A 26,909-nucleotide genomic window follows, 5' to 3' on the forward strand; every position below is an offset into this window, starting at 1 on the left:
GAAACGTAAAGAAAAGTAAAAAAGGTTATGTGCCCAAATCACAAACATAGGATAATACCTGAATCGGCCAGTATTAGTCGAAAAAGACGTTTTCGTTCGGCACGTCAGAAAAGACATGGCACTTCGGTGTCAATTGAAAAAGTGTTTTGCAAGTAGCATTAACTTTACGTCTGCTTAGCGGTTCAAATTGAACTGTTTAAGTTTGCACCAAGCAGTTCAATTTGAACTGCTCTGCACTGACGAGTCTAAGACGAAACGTAAAGAAAAGTAAAAACGGTTATGTGCCCAAATCACAAACATAGGATAATCCCTAAATAACCATACCTGAATCGGCCAGTATTAGTCGAAAAAGACGTTTTCGTTCGGCACGTCAGAAAAGACATGGCACTTCGGTGCCAATTGAAAAAGTGTTTTGCAAGTAGCATTAACTTTACGTCTGCTTAGCGGTTCAAATTGAACTGTTTAAGTTTGCACCAAGCAATTCAATTTGAACTGCTCTGCACTGACGAGTCTCCTCATCTTTTTTACCAACAGATAGTTTACATCCAAATGATACACGTATAATTAATACTAAAGTAAACATTACCAAGACTGTAAAATAACTTACAAACTACCATTGATTCTAAAGTAACATGATAAATGACTGAGAAACAATCGTTTGATTACATTTCGAGATACATGAAAATCGACATTATATAAGTTATCGAATAAACGGCACATACTAGTAAATGCTTCATTGAATCCATAGTTTGTTTTGGCCGATGAATGTCGAAATTAATTAATTGTAAGAGTTCAGGACAATCGTTACGTGATTGTAACAAATCGGCTATGAAAACTGCTTTTGAGACATTCCTACGAACAGATAATAGATCTAAGCATATAAGTTTACAGCGATCTTGGTAGCAAGGTAGATTAGCAGGATCGTTCCATGGTAGATTGCGTAGAGCAAACCGAACAAATTTTCGCCGGATAGCTTCGACGCGCATATCGTCGATTTGATAGTAAGATGAGCAAATAATATCGCCATATTCAAGCGTGGAACGGACAAGTGCACAATATAATTTTTTAGTTACGCGAAGTTTTGTGGCAGTCGCGCAAACTTCATGATTTTCACAGTTTACTGGAATTTCTTGCGCTTTCGACTAAGGTTTAGACAGAGTTTCGCGTATTTAGCGTGAATTTTTGAATTTTAGAAAAGAAATTTATAATATACGAAATGAAACAGATGACGATTTTATTATATGAAAAATGAAATCAATTTATAACGTACTACCAACTTATCATACAACTCAACTATAACTGGACATGTATTCCTCAAGACATCTAGAAAAATCCTTTCATAGAGTCAATTTCGCAGTCTTTTGAAGACTGACAGTTGCAGCAAATCTATTAATTTCATTGCTAGTATGTTTTACCGATTGACTAGCGTTGCGACAGATCGAGCTAAATGTTTAAAAAAGTACTAAACAAGAATTCCTTGAGAAAAAAATTCATACTGCTCCGCGTTGCTTGTCAATGAAAAAATTATTTGAGAGAATTCCTCTTTGAATTTAAACAATCCAAATTAATTAAATTTTAACTGCTCCCACCGGTTGTACGACGTTCTCACGAAAACCATTTCCCAGAAAATAAAGCAACGAAGTATTTTCCCCAGAATGTACCGTTCTCCAGAAAACCATATTCACGAAGGTACTAATTAGTGGAAAGACACACAACAGAGTGTACCATTTCCCAGAATGCCATCTCCCAGAAGAAGCAAATACCTAGAAACTGTTTCCCAAGATGGAAAATAATACAGAAACAACATAGGAACAGATCTTTTTCCAGAAACTCAGGAATTATTAGTGGAGGCATTGGCTAGACCGGACACTTGGTTAAACCGGACAGCTTAAATATCTTATAAACCTGCTATTATTTCGATTCATAGATTGACTTTATAAATGCGCTTGGAGATAATTTGAGTAAAAACCCAGTTTTAATTTTTTTTTGTTTTGTCCGATTTAGCCCCGGTATCCCCTATATTAGAAAACACCCCCAGAAAATTTTTCTCTGGGTACGCGCCTGACTAGAATGACCAATCCAACGAAAATAATTTTCCAGAAAATTTTGGGAATGCTCATTAACTGTAATTTCCAAGGCAACTATGCTTATTTCAAGCTTTGTTAGTTTGAAAAAGAGGGTTCTGAGAATAACGAGTTTAATAAAAAATAATCAACTTATATAACGTGTATGAAATCATTTAGCTACATTTATTTAAATTCAAACATATCTTTAAATTGAGTATTTGTTTCTGCATATAGTATATAGTAACAAGCTAACCTTTCGTCGTTACTTCCGTCTATTGTACGTGTACTAACAATATATTGCTTAGATACATCGTTTAATTTACTTATTATCTTACTTTGAATCTTCTAGTGATAAAGTGTAGTAAATAGCACACTATCATTTTATATAAGTATCTTATTTAATGCTAGCACAATATTCTGTTTTGTTCGCTAGTGAGTTTTTCACTACTGATTTTGAAACATGCGAGAGCCGTTTCAGTGAGAATCGCGTTTGCAAAAAATCAGTAGTGAACTTTTCTTTAGTGAGTTCACAATTCGCTGATTGAAAGTCAAGTAATATCCAAAATAACCCATTAATTAGATGACTGCTGTTACAATAATCTTCTCGTAGCAAAGAAGAAATGGATAGTTTAATTGTTTTTGCAATATCTAAGCCCTAAAATTATTTCTAAATATTCGTTCCATTCATTCTATATTTACTCATGCTTATTAAAAATACATACAAACAGCAGGAACTTTATTGGAATGACTCTCATGATTTCAGAGATAATATATAGGATATCACTTCTTTTTCTACGATATAAGTGCAACTAAACATTTATTTTACAACATATCCAAGACAATATATATATATTATTATTATTATTTGACTTTTGATTTCTCTGCCCCGGATTGAAAATTTAAAGATTTTCAGTATAGATTCGAATTTCTATAACTATATTCTGTGTGCATAGAAATTGTATGAACGTAGCTTAACCTATTGTTGACAAAAACGCCACCAAAACAAAATACGTTGCTTTCAGGAACCAGCTTCCATAGCAGGGAGGCACTTTTAATACGGCTTACATCTGTCGATCACCTCACAGTCATTCGTGAGAAGGTTATCATTATCATTTTTGTACATATCATCACCTTCTCAAACAAAACCGAGGACAATGATCTCAAAAGCAAATGATGGAGAAGTTAAACGTTAGTCACCAATCCATTTGTGATAGTCTTCTCGTCATGCGAAATATCCAGAAGGTGGCAGAATGGGTTTCTCATGAACTGAATGATTGGTAGCAGGTAAAGCGAAAAACGATGAGCGAAATTGTGCTTTCTCGGCAAAAACAAAGGGTTTTCTGTACTGAATCGTGATGGGATATGAGAAATGGATTTATTTTGAGAATCCCAAGGTGTCATCGGTAGACCCTGGCATACTATCGACATCAACTGCAAAACCTTTTCGCTTCGGAAAGAGAACGATGTTGTACATTTAGTGGGATCAAAAATTTGTCTTGTACTACAAACTTTTTAACAATTTTAACAAACTGTAAACACTAATCGATACCGACAGCAAATGATGAAACTGGGTCAAGCGTTGTTCGAAAATGACCAGAATGCTCCAAAAGGCCTGAGAAAGTAATTTTTTAGTACTACATCACCTCCGCACACACAGCGAAAGCGGTCCAAAATATAATTTCTGTACTCAAATGGAAATAATCTAGCAAGTGCGTGAGATATCAATGAAAACCAATGATAGTCCGCAGGGATCAAGTTTAGAAATGTGGAACCTTACCCACCATACTTCCTAAACTTGATCCCTTCGGACTATCATTTGTTTTCATTGATGTCTCACGCACTTACTAGATAGTACTTCACTAGTTATGAAGATGTAAAAGGATCGCTTCAAAAGATGAATAGTTCTTTCAACGTGGTATTCGTGGGTTGGTGCGAAACATGAAAAAATCATATTTTTTCAAAGCTATTTCGAAGGCGACTACTTTGAATAAAGTATCCTGAATTTATTACTTACGATCAACATGAATTTCCGTTCAAAGAATTCCCCATAAATAACTGTAATACCCGGTAATACACTACATGGAATGAGAAGTCCGGGGCAAACAAAGAAAAATTCGATTTTTTACCGTGAATACTTTTTTATTCTTCAGTATAATTTCCATCTAGAGCGATGCACTTAACTTATCGGTCGTTCAATATTGTGATACCCTTTGAAATAAAAATATGATTTGTCAAGGCCTTCAAAATAGGCTTCCATTTCTGCAATGGCATTCGACGAAAATTTCTTTGGAGAAATCTTTTCAGGTTTGGAAATACATAATAGTTACTGGGGGCCAGGTCTGAAAAATACTGGGGATGGTGGACCAATCCGCACCACAAAGCATTAAATTTCACTGTTGCTTTTATATTTATGCGCTGTTGCGTCTTTTTCCATAGCTTGATGAAAACTATTATTCAAACACTAGTGGATAGATTGTCATGAAATTTGGTATTGGGACATCTGGAGGCTTGTTCTCAACAAAAATATACACGGTTCGAAACTGTTCACGTCTTTTCTGTGAGAGGTGCGGGACTTTTCATTCCAGTACCTAACGAAAAATTTGGATTCCCTTATATATCTTATTCCCCAAATTCAGTTACAAGTTGAATTAGAAAATTAAAATGCAACACAAAAAGGTGAACTAATTGAAATTCAAGACAATCAAACTGTAATATTAAGTGCTTATATTATAAACATCCTCTAGATTTCTAACATATATGTTAGAAGTATGCAAAAATAACACCTTGTCGAAGAAAACTCATATACATTGCCTTGATAAATAAATCGTTATGACAAAAACAAGATAAGAGAAATCTAGAATCAACACATGAATTATATAAAGAGATAATCGTGGCAATTGAAAATTGCACCGATTCTTTCTAGAACTATAATAACACTCTAGACCAGTGAAGTAAAATTTCATTTTCGAATGTAATTTTTTTTGATAAAGATAAAATATCTGGCCTTTCAATGCTTTCCAATTCATTGAATTAACTTTTGTGGTTATATTCAAATGAGATCCACTGGGCTCATCCTCAATTGAATAACCATGCCTAGTAATTTGAAGCATCGCTAGCTCCGTTTAAAGCGTCAATGAATCTACCTGTTTCACTGTTTCATTGAGACGTATTCCAAAGTATTCAAAATAAATATTGGAAGAGAAAGCAATAAATTTAAGTACATTCTGTGATTGACATTTCAGCGTTCAAGACTGGTTAACTGTTCAAGTATATAGTACCTACTGCAAGCTCTCTAGTAGTTCATTTGATAGGCACAGGTTGTTAAACGACTGGACAAGCCTCTTGTCCAGTAACTTCTATCTCCACCTCCCCACGGTGCCGGCTGGGGTACGAGTAACCTTACGAAAAAACTGCTAACCAACCGGTGGGACTTTAGGACGTATGCTGACAGGGATCGTTATCGGCATCGACCAAGGCGACGAACAAAGGATTACGATTGAAAGCTTGGCACATGGAACTGAAAATCGCTTGGCTTGCCAGGATACGACCGAATACTGTATGATGAGTTTCAAATACACGACTTCGATGTCGTAGCACTGCAGGAACTTTGTTGGACGGGACAGAAGGTGTAAAAAACCGGCATCGAGCGGCCTTTCTGTCAGAACTTTCGAACAAGATGCACCAGCGCGTGATTGGGTGGCAGCCAGGACGTGTGTATTGAAAATTAAGGGCCGCTTTTTCAATTACAGTATTCTACGCGCAGTTGGAGCGAACCTACGACAGCTGTCCACTGTGGGATGTAAAACTCGTCATCGGCGACATGAACGTTCAAGTAGGTCGGGTGGCTACGTACAGACCTGTAGTTGGGCAGGAGAGCCTGCGCGTGGTAACAAATGACAACGGCCAACGACGGAGATCACTTGATCTACATACGGAAAACCAAATCGACCACGTTCTCATCGACGGGCGCTTCTTCACCAACATCATTTATGTCCAAGTGCCAACATAGACTCTAATCACTATCTTGTCGCAGTTTGTATGCATTCAAAACTATAGACAATCATCATCTGGAGCTAGTGCTACCGTATTAGGTACGAGGTTATTGAATCGAGGAAATCACTGGTTTGACGGCGAATGTAAGCAGTTGGTCGAAGAGAAGAATGCAGCAAGGCCGAAGATGCTGCAACACCGCACGAGGAACGATACAGACAGACGCGGAACAGACAGAGCTCGGTTTTCCGGAGGAAAAAGCTGATATGCTCTAGACAAATTTTGAACGTGATGCAAATTTTGCATAAAAGAATCAAACATTTTAATTCTAATTTTTTGTTTTGAAATTAACTGCAAAAATTTGAAAGTATGCATTTTCCTTTGTCTCGTCTTTTCGGTAAACATATTTTGACAATTTGAAAACAATTCTCTTTAAAAAATATCAGTACATATATCTTTCTCCCCGACTTTATCATAAATTTGATAATTTCATTCGTTTCTTTATTCATTTTTACCTTTCTCGCAAAGAAAGGGTATGCAATCACTGTGGAAACCGACTTTTGAACCAAGACTCATATACCTATAATCACTCCGTCGAAATCTCAAAATGTCTGTGTGTGTATATGATAAAAATATGCACTCACTTTTCTCCGAGATGATTGAACTGAATTTCACAAACACATGCTTAAATGAAAGAAACTATTACCCCATAAACATGCTTTAGGGATTCATACGGATCTGACTTCCGGTTACGGAATAACAGAATGAGAAGTGGAATAAATTGCAAATACAATAGTTTTCTTCAATAGAAGAAAATGTAAGGATAAGCTGATTTCTCAAAAATAGTAAATAAAATCCTCAAGTTCACAGGTCTTGTTATTTGGTGACCCCTCATACTCATATCGGGCATACCGGTCCCCGGATTCCGCTACCGGAAGTACCGAAAATAATTTCCAAAAATTCCAACATCGAACTCACTTATATTTCTCACCGTATACCACAAATTGAGACTGCAATCAATGGTCTTTTTGTTTCATAGGCTGCTATTGCATTTTATCGGCATCCGATTTTCGAATCTGGAATTCCATTATGTCGGACCAAACCTTTGTTTATATTTGATCAGTATCTAACGAAGAAAACAGATTGAGAAAATGAAAAATTAAAACTAGCAAAAGGCGGCTCTACGTCTTAACAAGACTAAAACAAATCGTCGATTTTTTTTTTTCATGTGATGTGTGATCTGAGAGCCTCTCACTAGTGTCAATATACATCATGATCAAAAAAGAACCGGAATTTTCATTTTAAAATTCCCGCGCTTGTCCAATCGGTAAACTTTTATTCTCTCAACGTTGGCAACACTTTTATACACATTCTGTCAAATTTTGACGCATATTGTACGATTAGTTTTTGTTTGGCGTCTATACAAAGAAGTTGAAAAATTTTCGTGTGGTGATTTTTATAATGGATGAAAATTAAGAACAACGTGCGTGCATCAAATTTTGTGTTGCAAATGGATTTAAGTGTTCCGAAACGTTGAAAATTGGCGCTTCGAAAGCGAGCCGAAACCGAAAAAAGAACGCCAAAGTCGGTCCAAAATCAAAGTTATGCTGACTGTTTTTTTCGATATTCGTGGTGTGGTGCACTATGAATTCCTTCCGGACGGTTAATAAGGAAAATTATTTGGCCGTTATGCGTCATTTGCGTGAGGCCATTCGCAAAAAAAGGCCACACAGTGTTGGTTGAGTCGCAGTTTTTGGCCAAAAACTCAACCAATATCATCAACCAAGCACCTTACTCTCCAGATATGGCCCCCTGGTGACTTTTTCCTCTTCACCAGATGCAAATTGCCATTACGGGGAACGCGTTTTGAGACCATAGAGACCAAAAAAGAGAATTCGCTGCGTGAACAAAAGGCCATACCTTCGGCGGCCTATAAAACTTGTATGGAAAATTGGATCAAGCGTTGGCATGCATGTATTGCCGCAGGAGGAAAGTACTTTGAAGGCGATAATAAAGAAATTTATTAAAAATTGTGTTTTTTAATAAAATTCCGGTTCTTTTTTGATCATAAGGTAAATGATGCAAAATAAAAAAAAACGTAGATTATCGCGACAGATGGTAAGTTTGTCTACTATTGTTGCGATTCATAGGTCATTTTACAGTACCTGCTTCGACATTTTTAGTTTTCAAAATTGACCAATGTTCAAATACAAGTCAGTGTTAGTCTACATTAATTTAAACACTCCAAAAAATCTATTGATACCAAAATTATTTAAATCGGTTCTTTACCAATGAGGATACAGTCATTTGAAAATACCGTTCCGACTGTTTTTGAGTCTTGGTAGTTTTACATATTTTCCAAGATCGATTCTTATAAAAAAAACTTGTTTTAATCAAACTAGCCTCTCTTGTTAACATTTCACGAGAAATCGATGGAAGATTTTGGACATTTCGAATAACTGTTTCCAGAACCGGCCATCAAATAGCCATGCCTACAAGTTCAAATAGTTTTATAATCTGTATTGAAAATTATTCGTACTTTTTGTATCGTCAACTATATGAAGGTTAGACATTTATAACTTTTTTCATTCTAGAAGTCGGATCCGGATAAAATTCAACCTTATTCAATAGGATAATAAGATATTTATTTCAATAGAAGCTCGACCGTTTCAGTCACGGTTAGTTTGTTTGGTTATAAGCGAATAAGACATACATGGTAGAAGAATTTACTGGCAAGTCTTAAGGAATTGGTTCCATTTTCTATACCCACTAACAATAAATTCAATGAACTAAATATTTCATTTTGAATATTGATTATGGGGAGACAAAGTCTTTGTTTTAATTCCAGTTGTTGACTTACCTCGCATGTTCTATATTCGAAAACAAACGAGCCGTGGATACACTTCTACTTACTTTTGTATATGAAATTCTAGTTAAACAGGGTTTTATTTTTGAATAAGCTGCATAAACAGAACATTAATTTTTAATCAATTTTGTTCACAGTATGTAAGTAATTATTATTTTCAGTTTTCATTGACATTACTACACCTCCGGTACGATGTTACTGTACTACCGGCAATTGTTTGTAAAGATCGGTCTCGCCATTTCTGAGAAAAGGGAATAAGTAGTTCGAAATTGAAATTTTTACACTAATCACCCTGTAATACCTGTTGATTCTAATATTGTAAATCAACTTTTTCTCCGAGAAAAGTTGATGCACGTATTTTTAATTTTCTGTATATTTCCCCTATAATTTTGGAACCGAAAGTCGGATTCAAATAAAATTCAGGAATTTTGTATGGGACCACAAGACCTTTCATTTGAATATAAGTTTGTGAAAATCGATTCAACCTTCTCCAAGAAAAGTTATTGCACAAAAACATTACATGCACACAGAGAAATTTTTCGTACTCGACGAACTGAGTCGAATGATATATGAAACTCGGCCTTCCGGGGCTCGGTTCAAAAGTCGGTTTTTACAAAGATTGCATAACCTTTCTATATGAGAAAGGTGAAAAAGACAAGAAATCTAATAAAAATGTTACATTCGAGGTACAGTTGGAAGCAAAATAAAAAATGATTAATTTAAAAGGAAAATAAAATTTTTTTCTTTGATATTTTAGAATATTTCAATTTCTAAATATTTTATTGAAAAGCTGACATTTTTTATATATGAGACATTCCACGCTGATTGTCACCCAATTTTTTTTTTCATCTAACTGTTTTTTTTCGGAAAAGAACTCGAAAATATTCGACACGTATTTTTTTAATTTCAATATGGTACGTGGAATTTTCGAGATATGATTTGTTGAAGTTTCGCGTTTACAAAAAGAGCCTTTTTTCAACAGCCTATACACTAAGGTCTATTTTATGCGGTGTTTTTTATGCGAATTTTCAGAGTTATGCGGTTTTTTATGTGAATTTTCAGAGTTATGCGGGTTTTTAGGCGAATTTTCAGAGTTATGCGATTTTTTATGCGAATTTTCAGAGTTATGCGTTTTTTTTTATTTTTTGCGGTACGTAAACTCGCGTAAAAAAAGAATTCAGTGTACTATAAAATCTAATAAAGATACAAAAATTCGTCCAAGGCATGAAATGTGCGTCTTTTCCTTAGCTTTCAAATAAGAGATTCCATAAAACAACCTTTGAAGTTAATTTAATGAAAAAAGCTAAAAATAAATAAACAAATAAAAAAATTTCAAACTTGAGCTTAATTCTTTTTATTTTTTTAGTTGAAAAAAGAAGCCTTAGGGGTTTAACTTATAGTATAGGCTGTTGAAAAAAAGCTCTTTTGTAAACTTGAAACTTCTAAAATTCATTTCTCGAAAATTTCACGTATCACATTGAAATAAAAAAATACGTGTCGAATATTTTCGAGTTCTTTACCGGAAAAAAAAGTTAGATGAAAAAAAATGTGTGGCAGATTTTGCGTGGAATGCCCCATATGTATATGGTGAAAATGGTGAAATGACTCCACCAATTCAAAAGTACTTCAAACATCTATTTTGGTTAAGATTATCATATTCCGAAGTTTAATCGAAATGAGTGATGCACGGTTAAAAAAATTGGTAGAATAATCCATGAACTTCTTCTGATTTCATCTGAATCCTAATGAATTCTGCACTTTCAATTTAAAAATCGGATTGAAGGAAATAGAATTCGTCGAAATGATTAAAGCAATCGTAATTGTGTTTATAATTCAGTATGGACAGATACGATAAAAAATAGTAAAAAAAAAACTATAGAATAACATAACACATGTTACATGGAGTTAATTACGTTTTGAATTTTTGGTAAGCAATAAGGTATTCGAAATCGAATGTATTTCATGAATCTTGGAGAATCTCAAATGTATGCCGCGAACAATTGAGTTCTATACTTCTTTTCAAACTACTACTGTTATTTAATTCTACTATACAACTGTGCATTGCGATACGACCGAATCGACCGATAACATAGATATATTATACCGTTTGGGTATCGACCCCAGTGAGTACTACCATCACCGTCATCATCGATCGTCATGTTCATCATCATCAACATCAACAGCATTATCCAGTTCTTTGCTTGTGGAGACAATCGGCAGTATACATATATTTTAGCTTCATTATTCCGCCTAACGTTTTCTTTCGATCAGATTTGATCCTCTACGTCGCTGCGCATACGTAGGCCTGTAGCATACAAAAAACCCCAACCAAACAGCAAACGTTGTGGATGCCGAAGTTGGAATGGTTGGACCCCGATGGTTCGGGCTATCAGCATTGCGGCTGTGGAGCATGAGAGTCAGTTACGCTTGAACTTCGATACGGGCAGGTTTGTCGCCGGTTTGTGCTGGTACGATCGCATGAGGTGTTGTTGCGCCAGCCCAGCTGACTTGTGGACGGTGCGTTTAGCACTTCGCGTGGTTCTTGTGTAGGTCGACTACAAAATGCGAGGTCATTTTGCGATCGTGGGCGCACAGATCGATGAAAAAGAGTGCTTTAGCAGTGGTGACAAAGCTTGTCTGCACATTATAGTTGCCTTGGTGCGTTGCGCTGGAACAAAAAAAAGTAGCCGCGGGCCACAAAATTGTGTGGAGGAGTAAAAATGTTGAATGATCATAAGCTTCAAAAGCAAATGGTTTTCGGCCGTTGAGTTTGTTTTAGTGGCCGAAACCATATCGGCAGGAATATGCGTGATTTGAAGAAATGGTTTCGAAAAACGGTGAAAAATAATCACATTCGCGTGTTCAATTTATTCCAATTCAGTGGTCACGGTCCGTTTGGCCTTTCCCTTTCGAATTTGGTGATTTTGAATATGCACAAAAAGCGGTATCGCAATTATAAATTACTCTCGAAAAATATTTTACCGGATGTGAAATATAGCAGCTAAAACAATGTGTTAATCGTTAAACATTTGACGCCTGGATAACATATAGTCGTCGCAATTATTTCAACAATTTGCAGCATTTTGGTCTTCGTAATAGTAAATATGTGTTGAGTAACAAACATCTTTCACTGTTTCCCATTGAATGAAGCTTACTTGCCTACATCGGGTGGCCAATGACCGTTCGAAACAACCAACCAAACAAATTGACGTAGCTACGAACTCTATCGCTGATGATAAATGATATACGCAGCACCTAGGGTGCATGTATTGATTGGATGCGAATTAAGAATTAGCATACATAATTACACCGCCCTGTAATCAACGATCGCCGCCAAACTTGATGTGAAGCAATCAAGTGCCAGATTTCTATCACCCGCATGTAACCTGCATAGTCGTTGACTAGCTGTCGGATCAACTGTGACTGAGCCACCAAAGTTACCGTCACATATTTTCTTCGCTTCTAAGAAAAATTCTAAGCAATACTTGATTGAATAGGAACATGTCTGACTTCGACTTCGTGGTTGTGTATGTCAACTGGTTAGTCCTCCCGGAGCACGAGCGGAAATGTTTCAAATACATAGTGTGCTATGAAAAGACGCGTTGTGCAGTTAATTGTAATTTAGTTCAAACTAAACCTTAAGCTATTTTATTACTTAAAATTGTTACTACTTTCAACATAGTGCAGAGAACATTTCATTGTTGCTTGTGGTTGTTCAAATAATTCCGTAATTCTTCTTAAAACTATCCGTATATTTCAAGTTTGTTGCCTTTCTCATATAGAAAGGCTATGCAATCGCTGTGAAAACCGACCTTTTAATCAAGGCTCGGAAGGCCGAATGTTATATACCATACGACTCAGCTCGACGAACTGAGCATATGTCTGTGTGTTCGTTTGTATATATATATGTGTGTATGTAACAAAAATGTGCACTTTATTTTCGATGATGGCTGGACCGATTTTAACAAACTTAGAGGTCTCTTGGTCCCATAGTCTGCTATTGAATTTCATTTGGATCCAACTTCCGGCTCCGGAATTATAGGGTAATATGTGAAAATAAAGTGTAAAATATGCTCGATTTTCACAAACTGAGTTTCAAACGAAAGGTCTTATAACTATTAAAAATTTTCTAGAACATTTCATCCGGATTTAACTTTCGGTTTCGGAACTAGAGTAAGATTAGTAGAAAATTTTCAATTTCAAGTGTTTTTTTTTCATAAAACTGACTGTTAGTTTCGTCTAGCTTGCAGAACTTATTAATTTGTGGGCATTTGAACTTGATTCCGGTACAGTTTCCCATTTCCTGTTCCGAAAGCACCGAAGATAGCGAAGAAAAACTCCAAAAGTAGAACTCACTTCGATTTATTATCAGCGATGCTTGAACCGATTTTCACAAATCTTGATTTAAACTGAAATTCATATTGTCTCAAAAACTACTGTGAAATTTGATCCGGATCTGACTTCTGAGTTTTCAAACCGCCATATAAAATGACGATACAAAACCAGTACGCACCGGTACGGGCTGGCACAAAAGAAGAAGACAGAACTCGCCTTTACAAAGCACACAGCGGGCTATTTCGGAAGTATTAGAAATAGTGGTCAAAAACTGCAAAAAGGGTCTACCTTATCGATTTTCACAAACTTATATATTCAAAGGAAAAGGTATACAGAATCCCTGAATTTGTGGTGGATAATACTACCAGTTTCGGAACCGTGTTTTATTTCGTAGATTTTTCTTGATTACGGTCGAACAAACTTTCTTGTTTCTATTCAATGAACACTTGTCTTTAAAACTCCATAGTAATATTTATGATGGTTTGAGTAATATGAGAAAGGCATCATTACACAACTAAGTGGATTAAAACAGTTTTTTTCGCTAATCTCATGCTAGGAAATGAATATAAGAGTTTGTGATCTGATTTTTTTCTCGAAATAGTTCTGATAGTTTTTTATCGCTCAGATTGTAAATAGTTGAAATTAAACCAAAAAAACAATCGTTACTGTGCGGTTACGTTGTATATTTTGTGCTTATACGCATCGAATTCAGTAAGAATTTTTAATGTTTGAGGTTTTGATATTAGAAAAAAATTTTAGTTTGCAGATGATGTTAGAAGCCGCGAACTTCACAATACTTTGTTCAATCGTTTATTTTCTATCAAAATATCCTATTTCAAGCAAAACAACACTAGAATTTATGCACTGAGTTATGAGTAATGAGTTGATAAATTTGTCATAACACATTAACCAAACTATCATTACCGTTGTCATGGTTAAAAAATCATGAAGTTATGATTACTCATGATTTTATGATCAGAATGATACATCCAATGATCCGATGAAAATTACTCATGGTGGGAAATTGCGTTACTTGTTGGAAATATTTCATCAAAATAACATCTTGTATAAAAGCATCTGAATGTATTCTTGTATATTTAATGTGGCTATTGTTGTTAGAATAACATTTTGCAAGCAAACGAAGAATAAATTAGTTTATTGAATTTCAACAATTTGTCTCAATGGCACTTTTACCCTCTTTGTGTGGGGATTCACGCCTTAAAATTTTTCCAAATGCGGAATCGAACCCGGAGCAATGTATATTTAAGCATCGTTCTTCAAAAAAGTAACATATATATATATATATATATATATATATATATATATATATATATATATATATATATATATATATATATATATATATATATATATATATATATATATATATATATATATATATATATATATATATATATATATATATATATATATATATATATATATATATATATATATATATATATATATCCAAATAGTTCATTAACCGAGAACCTTTTACCATGGTGTGTTATTATAACATGAAAATACCCTCTTTTTTTTCTCAAATCATGACTCATTTGTAGAATCGGAATTCTTCCAAACTAATAGTATTTATCAATTGTACGTACTATTTTGAATGTATTTCAAAAGAAGAAGTCTTAATTATGTTGACCCAAAAGTACAAGCGAATGTGCAAATCGAATTCGTAAATTGATATATCATTAACAGAAAAGATTGTAACAAACAATTTCAGCACTAACTGTACAAAATTTTCTGTAAAAGCCTAGTTGTTAATAGGTGGCTTGAATATTGCGAATACTTTGGGGCTTTTTCTTCTGATATATTATTTGATATATTGGACAAACATAAAAATTGGCTAATTAATCATTTTTTGCCTTTCTCATACAGAAAGGTTATGCAATCACTGTGAAAACCGACTTTTGAACCGAGGCCCGGAGGGCCGAGTGTCATATACCATTCGACTCAGTTCGTCGAGTACGCAAAATGTGTGTGTGTGTGTGTGTGTGTGTGTGTGTGTGTGTGTGTGTGTATGTGTGTATGAAACGTTTTTTGCACTAACTTTTCTCGAAGATGGCTGAACCGATTTTCACAAACTAAGATTCAAATGAAAGGTCTTGAGGTCCCATAAAAAATTCCTGAATATTATTTGGATCCGACTTCCGGTTCTGGAGTTATGGGGTAAAATGTGCAAAAATAAGAAACTATATGTTCTAACTTTTCTCATAGATGGCGCGACCGATTTTCACAAACTTAGGTTCAAATGAAAAGCTCTGTGGTCCCATTCGTAATTCCTGAATTTCATGCGGATTCGACTTCCGGATCCGGAAATATAGGGTAAAGTGGGTTAAAAAGTGTATACCATCACTGAAAATGGGGAAAAAACTTGAAAAAAATTCTAAATCGACCTCAAATGTTTTCCAATTGATAGTTTTTATCAGTAGACGGTCAAACAAACCGATTTCAGTTATTCTTTTAAGAATTGAAGAAAATTATTTTGAAGAATACCACAGTATTATAAAAGGTGATTTTTTTGAGGTTAGGATTTTCATGCATTAGTATTTGCTCAGATTTTTTGAGGTTATGATTTTCATGCATTATTATTTGCTCAGTATGCTCTGACATTTCATCATGAATAGACTTACTAACGAGCAACGCTTGCAAATCAGTGAATGGGCCCTAGAAAAGTTGGCAGAAAATCCGCTTTTTTATCGACAAATTTTGTTCAGCGATGAGGCTCATTTCTGGTTGAATGGCTACGTAAATAAGCAAAATTGCCGCATTTGGAGTGAAGAGCAACCAGAAGCCGTTCAAGAACTGCCCATGCATCCCGAAAAATGCACTGTTTGGTGTGGTTTGTACGCTGGTGGAATCATTGGACCGTATTTTTTCAAAGATGCTGTTGGACGCAACGTTACAGTGAATGGCGATCGCTATCGTTCGATGCTAACAAACTTTTTGTTGCCAAAAATGGAAGAACTGAACTTGGTTGACATGTGGTTTCAACAAGATGGCGCTACATGCTACACAGCTCGCGATTCTATGGCCATTTTGAGGGAAAACTTCGGAGAACAATTCATCTCAAGAAATGGACCGGTAAGTTGGACACCAAGATCATGCGATTTGACGCCTTTAGACTATTTTTTGTGGGGCTACGTCAAGTCTAAAGTCTACAGAAATAAGCCAGTAACTATTCCAGCTTTGGAAGACAACATTTCCGAAGAAATTCGGGCTATTCCGGCCGAAATGCTCGAAAAAGTTGCCCAAAATTGGACTTTCCGAATGGACCACCTAAGACGCAGCCGCGGTCAACATTTAAATGAAATTATCTTCAAAAAGTAAATGTCATGTACCAATCTAACGTTTAAAATAAAGAACCGATGAGATTTTGCAAATTTTATGCGTTTTATTGTTTAAAAAAGTTCTCAAGCTCTTAAAAAATCACCCTGTATATGATAGTATGATTTATATGAGAAAGGCATCATTACACAACTAGGTGGATTAAAACAGGTTTTTTCAAATGGCTTAACATAAACACGAAGAATAAAGATATGGGGTAGTTATCGCCGGAAAAAAACTAAAATTAAATTGCGAAACGTAGAGAATGTAAAGAACGTAGAGAAAGTAAGAAAACTAAAATTCAATCTCGATAGTTTAAACTGCTTCAAAATTTGTATATCGCATCAATATTTTTATGTAGCGTGATGTGTAAGTCGATACCTTACACCCAACCCATCTGAGTTCGATCCCCAACCCCGCATATAGGGTCAGAAAGCAGAAAACCTCTATAATCAAAGCAAAGCAAAATATCATGCTTCTTCTTTATTATTGATAGAAAGCAATTTTGATTGATTTATTTACATTGTCGTTAGTGACTAAATGGTAATAAATTTGTTTGACAATTAGTAATATTCATGTAACGAAAAGTTCAGCTATTCCAGTATCACAATGCAACGAAACGACAAATGATTCTAAAGTCTGGTCTAATTGGTACCTACAAAAATATCTGTAATTCAATGTAATTCAATAAGTTAACACATGTGTTATGTTTACATTTAACATCTCTAGGTAACTTTTTGCGCGCTGATTGCTTTTATTCTTTGATAGCTATTCACTAATGAAACTCGAATCCCGATTCAATATAAAATTAATACCTGATGGAGATTATTTGAATCTGTTGGGTGTATGTTTAACCTATCCCAATGCAATGTCCTTTCTCTTACCAATGGTATACGAACCTGTGGACCTTTCCTATGAACGGCCCTATGTAGAATACTGAAAATAAGCATACAATTTTTGTTTAATATTATATAGAGCAATATTTTTTATGCATATACTCTTACTCATAAGACGTATTTTTTGTATCATACGACGAATTATTGATGTGATGAAAATGACGGTTGTAGACGGTTTTTATGAAAACAAATCGAAGAATTGACGAAAAGTCTGCGAAAATTGAAACCAATTTCAAGCCACATTAACGGTTTCTGTAATTCAAGCTAATCTAACATTAAGTCTTTACAAATGAAATTTTCCGTCATTTGACAAATTATGTCTTTATGAATTACATCGTATGAGGGATGAAGTCATCTGGAAAAATTCATTTTTTTTAGTGTGTACATTTCAGCAATAGAAGTCGAGCGGAAATACTTGACCTAACTTGACTAACCGCACAAAAAACTTATTTTTGACAACGAAGTACTATTTGCAGTATTTTTAATTAACTTCGCAATTTCGAATGAGTTATTACATACAAACCAATCCGCACCCTCTCATTCTGCCACACACGCAGAAGGGAGATAGCACCCAGTCGACGCCGTTCTATTCACCAAATGCCATCATAGACTCACGGGGATATCTCGGGGATTGGAATTTGTGAGTACTTAGTTATTTCACCTTTAGACGGTATTGTGCGTTAGATTTGAATCTATTTTGTAAAAATTAGGTATTATTTCGACCAACATTGACTTTCCTATCTCGATGGGGTAAGAGGAATGAAATAGTATCGACCTCAAAATTACTGTAGGAGTAATTCTATAAGCCTTGGTATTACATTCCTTTTGTGGGATTTGACCTTCTGTTTCGACAGACTTCGCAGCCGATTGAAGGCGTACATAACCATTGCTGGTGCTACGATCCCATACAGACACTAAGAATCCTTTCTGGGCGGGGCTCAAACATACGACAACTGACTTGTTAGACCAGTGCCCTATGCATTGAACCGCCAATCCGGACAGTGTGCCTTATATTATATTGTTAATTAAAAAAAGCGATTTGATATTTGTGGAGCTCCAATAGAATAAAGTGGTGTTTCGAATCATTCAGGCTTTTCAATTATACTGCGTAATATCATCTCATCTTGAAAGTTTAGTCTTACAGTAAATAATAGAACTTAAGCCCGTTATTAAATTCATTACATTCCAATGTGGAACTTGACCTTCTGGTTCGAAAGATTCCGCAGTCGATTCTCAGTGTATATGCCAATTGCATGATTAGTGCTACGATCCTACTAAGAAGCCATCCGGGTCAGAATTCGCATATACGGCATGTGACAATTCATCAACTCTTAAACTATCGACCATCGCGTTCGGAATTGCAAAAAAAGGGACATTAAATTTGCTGCCTATACACACTTAAAAAAAACCCTGTGATTTTACATCTTATTGGATGCACATAAATGGAGCGTCGCAGTTCACGCAAATTTACGTCGAAGAACATTTAATATTGTGTCTTAAGACTCCATGACATGAAATTCATTGAAATAAAAAAAAACTGATAGCAACCACCGCGACTTGAACCGAGAATCATTGGATCGCAAGTACGTCTGTTAATCGACTGAGCCACAGAAGCATGCATCTGCTTGGCTGGTAAAAGGTGCATTTAAATTTATACAGTCGAACCTGCTAATAGAACGCAAGTTACAGTCGAAACCAGTAAAATTCAAGCTCATCTAACATTAAGTCATTACAAATAAAATTTTCCGTCATTTTATAAATTAGGTCTTTATGAATTACATCGTATGAGGGATTAAGTCAGCTGTAAAATTCAAAATTTTTTAGAGTGTAGTTATAACAATCATAATAACATCAATGATTTAAGCAGGATTGATCAGCACTCTTATTTACATCTCTTTCATAATTTTGGGTAATAAATAATAATAATACGTTTCCTCGTAGGCAAACGAAAATTTTAAGACACTTATTTCTCCACAGTGAGTCTACGTGGATTAAGAACGACTGTTAAATTTATTATTTTTTTATTCTTTAATATATTTATAAAAGACACTACCTTAGCTACTTAGGCTAGGATGATTTCTGTAATTGTTTTAATGGGGTAGTTGGGTCAAATTGTCGTCATCATTCATCATCATCCAGGTGGCTTGGTTACATGTATCCGCATCCTATGTTCGTGGTGGTCGCATAAATTTATTGTTGTGATAGTTAAGAATGCTAGTTATTGTATACCTTAATTTGTACCATTTGACAAGCCAACTCAGACAGACAGTTCTTCTGTTTTGGTAGATCTCAATACCTATTGAGACTAGTCATATATGTTTTCATTTATCGAAAGCTAAATAATCAAATAACCATACACACAGAAACAAGTACTAAATCAATACGTTCCATCAGTAATCAAAATAATTAATATCCATTGAAGTAGTGCCTTTATATGCACTGAAATACCAACGTGGTTTGATTCAGAGACTGAACAAATGAACGATTGATGATTTCATAATCTTTCGGTTTGCGATCTATTCGAACTGAGTTGTTCGATCACAACGCCGCCACCACAACGGTTTGACATGCAGGCATCGTCGAAGTTATGTTGCATGAAAAAGCACACCTCATAGATCACAACACAACAGCTCCTCCCATCGTAAATCGGTTGTTATTTTTTGCAGCTTATAGCTAGCAGTCAGTGTAAGTGAGAGTAAATCTAGAGAAATAAAGTTGATTTGCATACCGCAGGTAGTGAATGGGATGTGATCTGAACGGGTGTGAACGAACGGGTGTTTATTGAAGGCGCTGGTGTATGAAGCAATCGAATAGAAGAATACGTAAATAAACCAATTTTACGCAACGGCACGGTTAAGGGAGCCTGATACTGTTCACACCGTACCTGGTTGTTGTGTTTTTGTGAAGATAAGGTCTCTAATTGTTCTAACATATAAACTTTTCAAATTCATTGGTTTGATTCGTTAAGAACTTTTAGATTTGCTGCACTAGACTTTAACATCATTAAATCACAAGAAATGCGTTTAAATGAGAGTTTCTCATCTTCAAAAGCAAAGCAGTTCATGTGCCATACATATTTAATAAATTTACTAATAACGAAAAAATCCAGTATTGGAATGAAAATGAATGGGTATTACAATAGTTGATATTTTTTGTGCATTCCATCATTTGAGTCTGTGACCTAGTGAGAGATTTGCTTTGCCGGTTAGCGAGGCAAGTATTTTATGTTTTACACTATGATTACCAGTATGGTACTCGGTCATAATAGTAATTATTGTAAATAGCATAAGTAGAGAGCAGCAATTGAATTGCTGAGATCTTCGATTTGAGTTTGACGTGCGATCACTAGATGCGGTCGTGAATCATTAGAACTGAGTGCCTTTCAGGCAATCTGATTGTTGGAACGAAAATTAATTCGTTTACCTCAGATCTGCCTGCTGAAACGACAATTGTACACCTTTCAGAATCGCGAAGATGTCTGCTTGGTACACAGTACATTGTCACACCATCACCAGCATGATCATCCAACAGAGAACTGTCCGTATAACAAACTATGTGACCAGACAACCGCTCATCATGATTAAGATAGTCCAGAAGCGAGTGCCGATCATATATAGGGTTACTGTTCCAGAGTTCTGTAAGCTTAAGACGGCTTGTTCATGATAATTTTTATTGTGTTTGATGTACAGCAGTATTACTAGACTATCTATAGTAGCGAGTTCTACTTTCTGCCAATACGCAAGGTATCTGCAAAGTCTGTTGAGCTAGAATGGTCAAATTTCACACTCACAAGCACTTCATTTTATAAACTCTGCCTGCCGCAGTGATGAACAAAGAAGTCGATAGCTAAGCATTCCTGCATCCAGAATTGAATTAAAAGACACGTTATCAAAATTACTTTCAATACATACGAAAACTCTCATTCAAGATAACTTTTGTGAGAAAACTTTTTAATGCAGGGTCAGAATTGTTCAAATATTGATAATTATTTGGTTATATTTGAACATTAAAATAACTTGTCAAAAAATTCAATCAATGAATTGTGATAATATCGGATACATATTTGCTTCGGCTCTAAGAAGCAATACCATCGAAAAAATAGTTGGAAAATTGTTCAATATTGTTATTATAGCAACGCAGAAACTCAGAGCGAGTGCACCTTTTTTAATCTTACCCTTGAGTTCAATTTACCGTTCAGAGACAGTAGATCTCACTCTAACTAACTCGTTGCCCTGTGTGTAAGAAATCCGTATTCATAACTGTATTCTGCTAGTATTACACTACCGCAAGCAGCGATCGTCATGAGGTCATGCTGACGAATTGATTGGACAATTCTGAAACTGTTGTGTGCTAAACAAAAGTTTTCTAAACTTTACTAAATATCATCCGATTCGGTCCTCCTTCGTTTCGTTGATCTCAGAAAAAATCATATAGCTTATTTTTTTTTAAATTTGGTGTTAGTTTAGTCGAGGTTAGAATTGGGTTCTCAATAATGGAATCCTTACTGTCAAACATTAAAACAGAATCCTGGACTTTACTAAATCGATTCCAACGCCTTACACATATGAATTCTTCCAAGGCTAGATATGTTCTGACTATCGATGTTCTTGTATCTGATATACTATCTGCTCGAATAGAATGCTTTTTTGTAAGTCCGATTTATAGCCTTGAGAAGAATTTCTCGATGAATTCTTATATCTATCTTTTTGCTTTCATAAAGGGTGATTTTTAAGAGGTAAAGTATTTAATTTTCCACAGAAAAACTGAGAAAATTGATGAAATCTTTATTTGAATCGATAGAACGATCAATAGAGTTTAATGTTTGAAGATAATTTCATGCAAATGTTGCCGCGGCTCTGCTCTAGATGACTAATGCGCTAAGTCCAGTTTTGGCATATTCTCTCTTCAACATATCGGCCGGTATTTCATGAATAATGTCAACGGCCCATAATCCAGACCAAACAGTGACTTTTTTGGGATGCATTGGTAGCTCTTGCAATGCTTCTGGCTGATCTTCGCTCCAGATGCGACAATTCTGCTTGTTGACGTATCCATTCAATCATCCATTTGCCAGCACCCATTCATGATTAAATTATAGACCAAATGACGATTCATGATTCAATTATACACCAATTTGAACAAATTTGACTATGGCACAAGACACGATTCACGCGTTATCTGTCAAAAACAGTGTTGCCAAAAAGAAACCAACAAAAAATCACCCTTTATTTTGTTATTACCATCTAGTTTTATGGAGCGAAATACGAAAGCGAACTGCTTCCTATTAACTTGAACTGCCTAGCGGTTTATGTTGAGCTGTCACATCGCGCTAGCAGTTTAACATAAACTGCTACGCACGGATGGGTTAAAGGCGAAACGTAAAATCAAAGCTTTAACTCGACGGGACTTATGTTTGAAGAGAATTTCTTCCTTGAGCGAAATTTATCGCTAACGCATCGAATGCCTGTTGATAAATAGAAAAGCAATAGTATTCGGGATAGATTGAGGTAATTCGCACGACTGGTAAAGAAATTTTGTTAATAAACATAAACAATAGATAATAAATTGGTTTATAGTTTATGGTGATATTCCGGCAATCCTTAGTTCTCTGATCGTGTTCAAGTATCCCCTGTGTATCAATGTTAATTTATTTCAATATGTCTACGAAATGGCAAAAACACGGATCCGTTCTGCACGGGACTCACCTTCACTCATGAGCATACCACCAGGAGTATTGAATGCTACGCTTCGTACCCGTGTTGAACAATAAACACCGAACGCAGCAGAAAAAGTACACGTAGCGGTGGTCGTGTAATTGCCAAGCAACGGTGTTTGGCTTTTCGGGCAGCACTGAAGTCGAGTGTCCCTGACTTCGGCAAACACCGAAACCGAGTGTTTCCGATTTTGCCTTATACGTTGCTTGTATTATAATCGCCTATACCACCACGGTATGACGGTATGACGAAAAATGCGTTTGAATGATTCATTCTTTTTTCAACAATACGCGTTTGATTGAATTCAATTGATTGACAATATAACCAACGCATGGGTGCTCTTCGATGTCTTCGCGAAATTCAAAACACTCGGCTCCGGTGTTTAATGAAACTGAAAACACGCGGTTTCGGTGTATGCCGAAGCTTGAAACACCAGTGCCGAAAATAAAACAGCACTACGAGCACCGTGGCTTCGGATATTGCGTTTCGTGTTTCTCTTTGTGCACTGGCACGCAATGGCATTCTCAATACACGGGGTCGCGATGGTTATATGAAGCACGCGGTGCAGTGCAGTGTTTGGACATACCTGATGTGCAGTTTGCAAATTAAAATAAGCGCTTTTTGGGCTCCATGAATGCCTTATGATGAATAATTAATCAATGTGTCCCTCGCATGTTTTCCAATATAACCGAATATATGTTTTGCAATATGTTGCGAATATATTCTAGAACGTAGAATGTAAGAAAAAATGAATCCGAAGGGAAAGATATTGAGGCTTAACTTGTACGAATGTTTTTACATATTGAATCTCAACCATCTGATTTTAATATTGATAGAACATGTTTGTCAAATCAAATTACTTTATGTTGATTTTCTTTCTTTTAATTCAACCAGTTCACTTGCACTCATCAGTTGAATTCATTTGAATGTCTCTGAAATCAGTACAACACTAAATGTTCAAAACCTTCAACAGATTGTCATATAATTCAATTTTAGCAATTGGTAAAAAGTTCATAACAGAAGGCAATTTTCGTTACAAATACTGATATAAGTCTGGTCTCGTTAGTAGTTAAAGTAACTAATTTTTCTAATTACTTTTTAAATTAGCAACAGTTATTATACGTTAATCGGGCACGGTTCATACGGAGGATTTTCGACATATCTGAAATCAGAATACCTCAGCATGAACCTTAAAAAATAACAACTGTTTATTATTCTTTATGGTTTTTAATGCAACAAAGAGATAAGAAGACGACTCATCATGTGCGTTTTCGAGCACCCAAGCACAATCACTTTTTATTGCTGCGCCTATTTTTTTTCTATTCGTTCGCCTTCGATAAAGCTACCAAAAGCTTGATACGCCTTGCCAAGTAGTGATCGCGTAGAGAAAGATAACTCATCGAGACTGGAATCTATAAATATTCGATCGTTTTACACCTTCTACTGAATGCCAATTTACATAAATATCAATAGTAGGAACTCGCTAAGCTGCTTTATGTAATGTTCGCGCTAGTTTATTTCACGATAACTCCCTAGCGGTCTTGTCACAACAATCCGTTTGTAGATTTCAAATCTAAACTACGGAACTATCTAAATCTATTTGAATATATATTTTAGTAACAGTAGCTTGAGCGCTAAAAAAACAGTAGGGTTGTACTCATCAAATCTCTAATATTTCTTAGAATGACTCTGCTTTTAGAACAATGGTCTTATAACAATTTATTTGTTACTTATGAAATTTCAATTTATGAAGCTCAACTATGTTGATCAATTTATACCGGCATTAATGAGAACTTATTTCGTTTAATATTAGTTAACTACAATGACACTGTTAGTGATTCGATGTAAATGAAGATAAAACGTAGTGAGTGCACTGCACGGTAGCTGTTACGTTCATGAAAGGTGAAGAAAATGTCCGTGAATCAATTTCAACGTAGCTTCGAACAGTCATTGCGTTCGTCATATAATAGTGGTACGGTTATAGCTACATCTGTCATTACACCAGTGAAGAAAGAAATTCATCGAGGATGTACTGGAAAAGCTCATGCCTGCGGTACACTGAAAACCATTCGACACACGCCGGTTGCAGACAGACCGTTCCGAAAGGGAAGTTTCAGTTCGGACACAATCAGTGACACGAGCTCTGACATTTCCCAATCTAATCAAAACGAACACCAACCGTTGAATTTAGCGGTTGAATTTAAACCGCCTGTTAGAAAGCTTCGGTTGTTTGCATCATTTCGTCGAAAAACGACTGATAACGTACCATCATCTGATGAGATCAATAGTGATTCTAAGAGATTTAGGATTCGCGGTCGATTATATAGTGACAGCGATAAGTCTTCCGAAAGTAGAAAACAAACACCGGAACCGACATCGTGCACCGTCAATGGAACCCCACCTCCAAAAACTAACAAATTACAACACAGTCAAAGCTTTCAACTACACAATCGTCGATCTAGTGACAGTCCAGTTTCACCATTAGTGACAGTACGATCCAAAGCACTACTTAGCTCTACTAGCAATGGAGCCCCCGCTGGCAATGGTATCGGAAACAACAAAACAAATGGAGCACCCCTGAAATCAACTGTACAGAGGCGTTCTAGCAATCCAAATGATACAGCAAACCAAAACTGTAACGGCAGATCAAGTTCGATCTCGGTATCAAATCCAGCGACAAACGGTGGCACCACTACGACATCAGTAAGCGGAGGTGGAATTTATCGTGGTTTGAGAAATTCATTTCGTCACAAGCAGAACATCGTGCAGTGGAATAACATTTGGGAGCAGTCGTTCAGTGTTAAGCCAAGTGGCGGAGTCTACAAGACGTATGAGAAATTAGTTACTTCAAAGGTAAATATAACGATAACAAGTTGAAATGTTTAAAATACATTGTTGAGTGTTTTAGCTGCATTGACTGCGGATAACTGTCGGGCTTTCAATTGTTAATGAACTCCTTTTTTTCGATTACAACGTTGCACAATCTATTCTATTCATCTCTAGAAAGAATTGAATATACGATTTTCTTTATTGATTTTCAATCACTCTGTATGGAATTTGTCAGCTCAATGATGGCTTTAAAATAAGAAATCAACACTTATTTATGATAAATAATTTTTTTACAAGAATACGACATTGAATGAAAATAATATGTTTATCTTTGTCGCAGGGGTGGAAATAAGCAAAGCTTTTGATTCACAGTAAATAAAAATAGTTAGTATTATCTTTTCATATCATATTGATTTTTCGTAAGATAAATTTTGGTTTTACTTAGAATTTATAAATGTCTTCATCGTTATCAGTATTACTGTCTGATTCAACAAAGTTCGGTTCGTTTTAATGCTACTCTGTGTTCATCAAACAGGTTTGAAGTTCAAATGGCTGTCACTTATAGTTCCGGCGATGTAATGGTATAAGTGACGTTAACGTCAAAACTGATTACCGCTCAATTTCCTCGGATATGGATTATCAGATATCAATAATTTTAGGCTAGTTAATTAAGTTTCGCATCTAAACGCCATGTTTCGTGATGTATTTAAAATTTATTCAGTAATACCGTCGTGGTGGAGTAATATCATCAATAGAAACAGCTAATATTATCACAAAGTGTGCTATGGAGTTGATGAATATTCCCCTTTTTAGCTTGAATATCATACACAGAAGTAACAGGAGTGCAATATTTGACTACGCCAATTCAAACGCA

At 35.6% G+C, this 26,909-nt stretch overlaps 1 protein-coding gene across 7 annotated transcripts in view; it reads left to right on the forward strand.

Annotated features, from left to right (window-relative positions):
- LOC131437545 (unconventional myosin-XVIIIa) overlaps nt 1-26,909 on the forward strand; it is a 146,192-nt gene that overhangs the window by 32,812 nt on the left and 86,471 nt on the right. Inside the window, exons 1-2 of one of the 7 annotated variants that reach the window (XR_009230774.1) lie at nt 11,358-11,468; nt 25,020-26,059. The exons of the other annotated variants lie outside the window; for them this stretch is intronic. The gene's annotated coding sequence lies outside the window, so the exon portion shown is untranslated. Of the gene's footprint in view, nt 1-11,357; nt 11,469-25,019; nt 26,060-26,909 lie in introns of those variants that run through there. 7 annotated transcript variants of the gene reach the window in all.

Source organism: Malaya genurostris, chromosome 3 (genome assembly GCF_030247185.1).
Source record: "Malaya genurostris strain Urasoe2022 chromosome 3, Malgen_1.1, whole genome shotgun sequence".
In the NCBI taxonomy this organism is placed as follows: domain Eukaryota; kingdom Metazoa; phylum Arthropoda; class Insecta; order Diptera; family Culicidae; genus Malaya; species Malaya genurostris.